We start from the raw sequence: 7,379 nt of genomic DNA, 5'->3' as shown, positions 1-7,379 counted from the left end.
AGTTTCCTCATAGTATTCTCCACTAAGTTCTACTTCACATACCACATCAACATCTTCTGATGGCTCGTCAATCAATACTTGGTTGATTTTAGCATGCCGTGGTTGTGGTGGTAGAACTAGTTGTGGTCGAAGAGGTGAAGCCTCTTGTACCCGAAACATCCCCCTAGGTAATTAGGGAGAGTTGGGTTGTCCTGCAAAACAGTAATGATCTATCCAGGTGGTGCTGGTAAAGTAATGGAGCTCTAAGTGCTGGTAGCTATGTAATATTTTAGAATCTTGGATATCTGTACATTGAAGTGTCATGATTCCCTAATTTTACACAGTGTGCACAATAGAGTAATGGCCTTGCTCTTAATTGTGGACATTCGGTGGTAGTGTGATTCAATCTACACATAGAGCACCACACCAATTCCCTGCAGGAGTAAAGATGGTTATGCCCATGCCCAGATGTTTCTCTTCCATCCTTTACCTTCAATTTCTCTAGTATTGCGTTACTGAGCTGAGCTCGTCCACAGTCATGTTTTCGACTTGCTTGCTCTCCGAGTTCCAATTTCTTGGTGACTCGAGACACGAGAAGTGGTAATTGCTGAAGATGTTCTGACATTTTCCAGTTGCAGCGATTCTAGCATATTATCTTCATATTCAATTGCCAGTTTGCAACATGCATCAAGAGTAGCTGGTCGGGCTAGTACCAGATAATCATGTATCTTGTGGTCTCTAACCCCTCTCCGAAAGCAAGGCAACAGCTGATCGTCAGTTAACCTCTCCCATAGTTTGCATCTTAAATTTAAGTACTTAAGTAGAGACACATAGTCTCTCATCGACTCCACTTCCTTTTGTTTGATATTATGCAACTATGCCACAGGGCTTCATCTGTCACCACTTTTGGCAAAGTTGGGCACAAACACATTCTTAAGTCATGTGAAGTTAACCTTATCCTCGGGTTTGAGGGTTCGGAACCACTGATGCACTTTCCCTTCCAGGGTCAGTGAAAGCATGAATCATTGTCACGTTTGTGATTCTAAATCTCTATCTGTTGGATAGGATCCTATCTGTTGGATAGGATCTCCATCCCCAGCGAATTTTATAATGCGTTTGGAAATGACATGTGGCTTCATCTGGGAGGGTAGGGATTCTAGAGTAATGCCTAGTTCTCTGACCATTCCTCGGCCCATCTCTACTGCCATATTTAGCAGATCTGTCCTTGTGGTGGCTGCATTGAGGTCAATGGTTGGATCCATGCTTGGTCTTTGAGGAATTGTTCCCCCCTTTCCTAGACCTTGTCCTCTTCCTGTATTGGCTCTTCCATGTATCTCTTGTCTATGGGATGGTCCTACCATTGTACTGTTCCATGGGAACACGGATTATGGAAGGAGGCCGGAAGTAATTAATGCGAGAGAGCGGGATTGTAGCCATGGGAACATAAAGACGCACATAATTTTTCCATATTTTTGTGCCGAAGTGCAATGTAAATCATTTTAGGCCAATGTGGGTTCTAAATGAGAGTTCTAAGTGTATTAAGCAAGGCTCACTTATGGGGTTGTCTGCCCATGTGTGAAAGAGACCTAGGGTTAGGGTTAGTGACATCTTTATAAAAGAGATGTTAGCTAAAGAAAGGGGACGTTTTTTGGCCATTCTCATAAGCTATTGAGTGAAGCTCTTGAGTGAAGCTTTTGAAAAGATGCAGGGGGGAAGAGAGCTTGAGCTCTTGCAAGCACACACACACTCACAAAACCCTAATAGAGAACACACAAGGTGAGAGGCTGAATATCTTCTTCTTCTTCACTCAACACTCAACACACCATATACAAGATAAGAGTACACATAATATGAAAGGTACTCAACCAATACATACACGGGTTCTCTATAGTGTGAACCCAACTAAAATGAGCTGGCGCTATAACTATGCCAGTCTCTAGAATAGCTGTCACACAGCCTGTCATCCCACTGGCCGCATATCACCCAAGATCTCACCAACTATGCCAGTGGTGTAAGTGTGGGGCCTATCCCCCAGATGGGTCATCAGTGTCCACCGCCTCACTAGACGAGCTCAATAACTCCATCTCATGTACACCAAGTGAAGCTCTAAATTTGCGGAGCTTTTCTGTACCCAATGCTTTGGTGAAGATGTCAGTTACCTGATCCTCTGTGCTGACATAAACAAGGTCAAGGTCTCCTGCCAAGACCTTCTCTCTGACGAAGTGGTAGTGGACCTCTATATGCTTCGTACGAGCATGAAAAACTGAGTTCCTGGCCAACTGTATACTGCTAATGTTATCACAAAAAATGACAACTTGTCTATCACTGATAGACCCAAATCTGCAAGTAGCTTTCTCAACCAAGCTACCTCACATGCTGCCATAGCAGCTCCTCTGTACTTGGCCTTTGTAGTACTAGATAGAGCAACCGTAGGCTGCTTCTTGCTGCTCCAAGTCACACTCTGAAATTCTGAAAGTGAGTGAACACCTCACTCTTCTCCTTCATGAAATATACCCACACTTTCCTTGTGTGGTCATCAATGAAAGTCACATAATACTTGCAGCCTCCCATAGACATGGTCTTCGTAGGACCCCTTACATCTGAATGCACAACATCTAGTGCAAATTTTGCTCACATATCTATTTCGTGGAAATACATGCTTTGTTTGCTTTCCAAATTGGCATGCTTCACATATTCTCTGCATACCTTCCACTTTAAACTTTGGCAGCCCTGTCACAATTCCTTTAGTCTGCATAGACTTCATTCGCTGCACATTCACATGTCCAATTCTTTTATGCCAGATGTCTGTGTCTACAACAATTCTTGAACTATTTGCAAACATCGCAGCACTCACTTCAGGCATTTCTACATTCAACGTAAACATTCTGCCCACTCTGTTGCCTTTTCCAACCAACCTGCACTTGTCTTTAAAGTCTTCAACATAACAACCATCAAGGCTAAACCAAACCTGCAAACCCTGCTCAATCATCTGGCCAACTAAAACGAGATTCTTTGTTATGTTCGGTACATGAAGTACATCTGCAAGGTACTTCACTTTGCCATCCTGCATAGACAATGGCACATCTCCAACATGGGCAATTGGATGAGCAGTGTCATCCCCTGTTTCCACAAAACCTGGTCTTTCCGGGTTTTTCATCTCCTTGAACCACTCCCCATGACTTGTCATGTGGTTCGAAGCACCTTAATCCACATACCATACATCATCTTTTTGTGCTGCATCAACATTTTCAGACATGGCATTCACGACATGCTGCATAACAAAAAACCTTTCATTATCCTCATTATTTCTGCTTGAGGATGCATAGTTGTTTTGCTGCACTTTCCCATTTTGCATGTCAGCCTGCTTCTTATAACATTCTGCCTGCACATGTCCAGGATTACCACAATAATAGCATTCACATGCATCATTATACTGCCTTTACCAATTTCCACAGCCTCTTTGACACCCCCTCCCTCTGAATATGCCTCTTCCACCTGCGTGTTGTTGTTGTTGTTGTTGTGTATTTTGGGATTGTTGTTGTTACTGCTGCTGTCCATAATTCTGATTACCTATTCGGCCACCTCCTTGATCGCATCCACGGCCTTCTCTACCTCATCCTCTTCCTGTGAACTTGTGTAGAAGGCTTGTTGCTCTGAACTATTTTTGTTTTGTGAAGACTGTTGGTCTTCACCCAAGCTCTTCTCTTCTATAATCAGCATAGACAAACACTATATTCGTGAGTTTGGGAATTTCCCAACTCCCATTTTTTGAATACTAAAAAGGTGGGACCTGGATAACATGCCTATAAGTTCTTCAAAACCATATCATGTGACCTATTGTTGGAAAGCGCTTGGAAAATGGAATCTAGTGAGCTTTGGAGTGCTCAATTTGGAGTAACGGTGTTCAAGTTATGATTAATCCAAAGATTTGACCACGTGTCCCAAACTTATGAGAAATTCCCATATTCTCCAATATGGTGTTGACACCAAATCTGTAAAGTTGGGAATGTTTTTCCGAGTCTGAATAGACGTCTTGAACGCCTTGTATTGTGGCCCGAGACCACGTAGACGACTTACCTGCTGCAGTGCTCGGAATCGCCTGCTTTCTGAAAAACGGAGATCCAGACGCGCCCGAAACGCGTTTTCGACCCAAACTAGTTTGTTCGATAGGACTCTATAGTTGCCCTATAGCTTTACTCCTGTGAAGAAAGCTCCTCAATCAGAGATCGTTTGCCGGTGCCTCCCGTAGAGCTCCCGACAAGGGTGTAGTCACCAACACAAATAGGAAAGAGTAGTTGAAGCTCTTACCCTCGTACCGCTTCCTATGGTTCTCTTGCTTGCAGCTCAGCCCTTAGCATGAACCAGGCTCTGATACCATGAAAAGATGCAGGGGGGAAGAGAGCTTGAGCTCTTGCAAGCACACACACACTCATAAAACCCTAATAGAGAATACACAAGGTGAGAGGCTGAATATCTTCTTCTTCTTCACTCAACACTCAACACACCATATATAAGATAAGAGTACACATAATATGAAAGGTACTCAACCAATACATGCACAGGTTCTCTATAGTGTGAACCCAACTAAAATGAGCTGGCGCTATAACTATGGTAGTCTCTAGAATAGCTGTCACACAGCCTGTCATCCCACTGGCCACATATCACCCAAGATCTCACCAACTATGCCAGTGGTGTAAGTGTGGGGCCTATCCCCCACCACGGGTCATCAGTGTCCACCACCTCACTAGACGAGCTCGATATCTCAAGAGCTTTTGAGCTCTCTAGCTATGGCAACTCTCTAACTCTCTCTATTGTACTCTAATGAGCATCAAGCTCCAATGAGTATAGCTCCAAGCTTCTTTCTCTTAATCTGTTTTAGCATCATTGAAGTAGATTAATCTATGATTAGTTGATTGCTTCTTTCTTTCTCTTGTGTATGCTGCATGCTTGTAGTGTGTGTGTGTGTAGTCTCCATTGATGCAAGCTCTTGCCCACTTCATTGGCAATGAGTTATTCATGGATAGACTCTCTCTATGAGCTTGTGGGTTTGTGAATGTTGCATTCTATGCTTGCCTAGGCTTGTGGGTTAGTAGATGCACGCTTATGGGTTTACAGGCATTAGGGAAAGCTAAGATTTAATCAATGTTTGAATGGGATTAAGAGATTGCCATGCATTGCTTGTTCTCTTGATTAGTGTAGTGGATTTAAGGGATAGAGAGATTGATTGAGGTGTTGAATGGTTGAATCGTCAAGTGGTGGTTTGAGTATGTGAGCTCTCCCTCATGGGATAAGCCTTCATGCACTAATCGGGTTAAGTCCTCGGATTGACATTATGTTTCTTAACACATTTGTTGATCGGTAGTACTCTATGAGCACTATATTGCACGGTAGAGAGAATCGCTCTACAATGGTGCTGCTGCTGGGGAGCGAGTGCCTACATTAGTTGAGCACCATACACACACTACCACTCCTTGTTAAGCTCCAATCGGTTGCAAAACTGTTGGTGGATAGGAGAGCAGGCTTTGGGACTAATTTTGGTATTTATTTTAGACTAATCTGTTGTTAAATTCTTTTTATTTGTCTTGAAATTTGAGTGCGATTGGCTAGCTACGCTTCTCCCTTGAGGTCAGGACAAGGATTCAACACACGGGAAGAATTGGAGATAGGCGCTAAACCCGCAAATTTCAATTTGTGTGCAAAAGAGAGGCCTGTTTTTGCATTTCTGTCATTCTATTTGAGGATAATTTTTTATGTCTGAGGTTAATTTTTACAGTTCTAATTTTCTGCATGTTCGTTTTATTTTCTGTTCTTAGCTTAGATTAGTTTTTTGCATCTTTAATTTTGTGCATTTTAGTTCTCTGTTAAACCTGCACTTGTAGAGAAACTGAAATCTGTACACACACATGAAGACTGAACATTTCGAATTTGCTGCAAATCTCACAGCTGCACACACATTGAGTTCCCTACACACGCATTGAATTCGCTCTGCAAATCTGACAGCTGCACATGCATTGAGTTCAGTGCACACGCACTTCAAAAAAGAAAAAAATAATAATAATAAAAGAAGGCGGTTGTGCATGAATAGCGCACCGCGCGGAGAGACCCACACACCGCACCATAAAGACCGCCACTGATAAGTATTTGATAGTTTTGAACTTTTAATGGATATAATGAAAGAAGCAAGCTCACCCTTGCTCGCGTCTAAAAATCGTAAGAAATGCCAAATTAGTTAGAAGCATTGTTGTCAATCTAACCATTGGAGCTAAAAAGTTAAAAGCATTGTTGTCAATCTAACCACTGGAGCTAGAATCAGTTATGAGATGCCATGAAAGTACACCTTCGTGAAAGGTTTTGTCCTCTAGGATTTCGAGAGGATAAAATGAACGAAATTTTGGAGCTAACCCAAGAAGGAAAGACCCTAAAAGAATGCCACCAAACTTTTGTTAAACTTCTCCGATTTGCTCTAGAGATGGATGAGGTAACTCTTCTCCATCGATTCATTTGGAAGCTTAATCTACCTTTGAATAACCTCATCAAGAATGTGAAACCATCCTCTATTTCAGAAGCCATAATTATAGCCAGAGACTGTGATAAAGTTTTTTATATATAGAAAGTGTCAAGAAGGACACGAGTCCTTCTATGTTAATCAAGAAGAGGTCTCCTAATTTAAGAGGAACGTCAAGCCCACCCTTGGCTACAAGGAAACATGAGCTAGAGTAAAAATTAGGTCAAGAAATAGGGATAGCAGGGTTAAAGATAATCAAATTCAACAAGTATTTCTATGAGTAAATAGAAGAGGATTGGTGCAAGATTCATGTGAAGTAATGTGCATGATGAATAGAGGTATTCTACAAGACGATACTAAGATTATGAAACTGCTATCATAGGTTAGATTGCGTAAAGGATTGATTCCCTTAGGTTTCTCCATGATAATTTATTAAGTACCATACTACATGGGGGTATAGAATAAGGAATTCGAAGGTTCATATCATATGAGAAGTATATGGATGCATGAAATTAGGATAATAAGGCCAATTAACTTTAGAATAATAAAGACCTTTTGGAGCCACAATAAAAGGAGCCAAGCACATGAAATAAAAGACTCTTTAAGAACAATGTTTAGATTTAACAAAAAAAAGATTTTTACCTAGTGGTGGGGACACCAATTTGAAAGAGACAGGAAGATTTACTTACATACTACCCTAGCTCGCGAGATGAGGACATCTCGAATCTTTTAAGTGGGGGAGATTGTAAAGTCCCTCCCAAGCCATGTATTTATGTGTCTCTTTTAATATAGATTTCAATAAGAAAAGAGAGTGTAATTAGAAAGAGTGAGACAATAAGGCTAGAAACATTAGAAAAGTGTTAGAATAAAAATATTAGCTCCAAAAATCCTAAAA

Source organism: Cibotium barometz, chromosome 6 (genome assembly GCF_041138505.1).
Source record: "Cibotium barometz isolate CiBa-2024 chromosome 6, ASM4113850v1, whole genome shotgun sequence".
Classification (NCBI taxonomy): domain Eukaryota; kingdom Viridiplantae; phylum Streptophyta; class Polypodiopsida; order Cyatheales; family Cibotiaceae; genus Cibotium; species Cibotium barometz.
The sequence above is the reverse complement of the archived record's forward strand: the minus strand, read 5'-3'. Positions refer to the sequence as shown.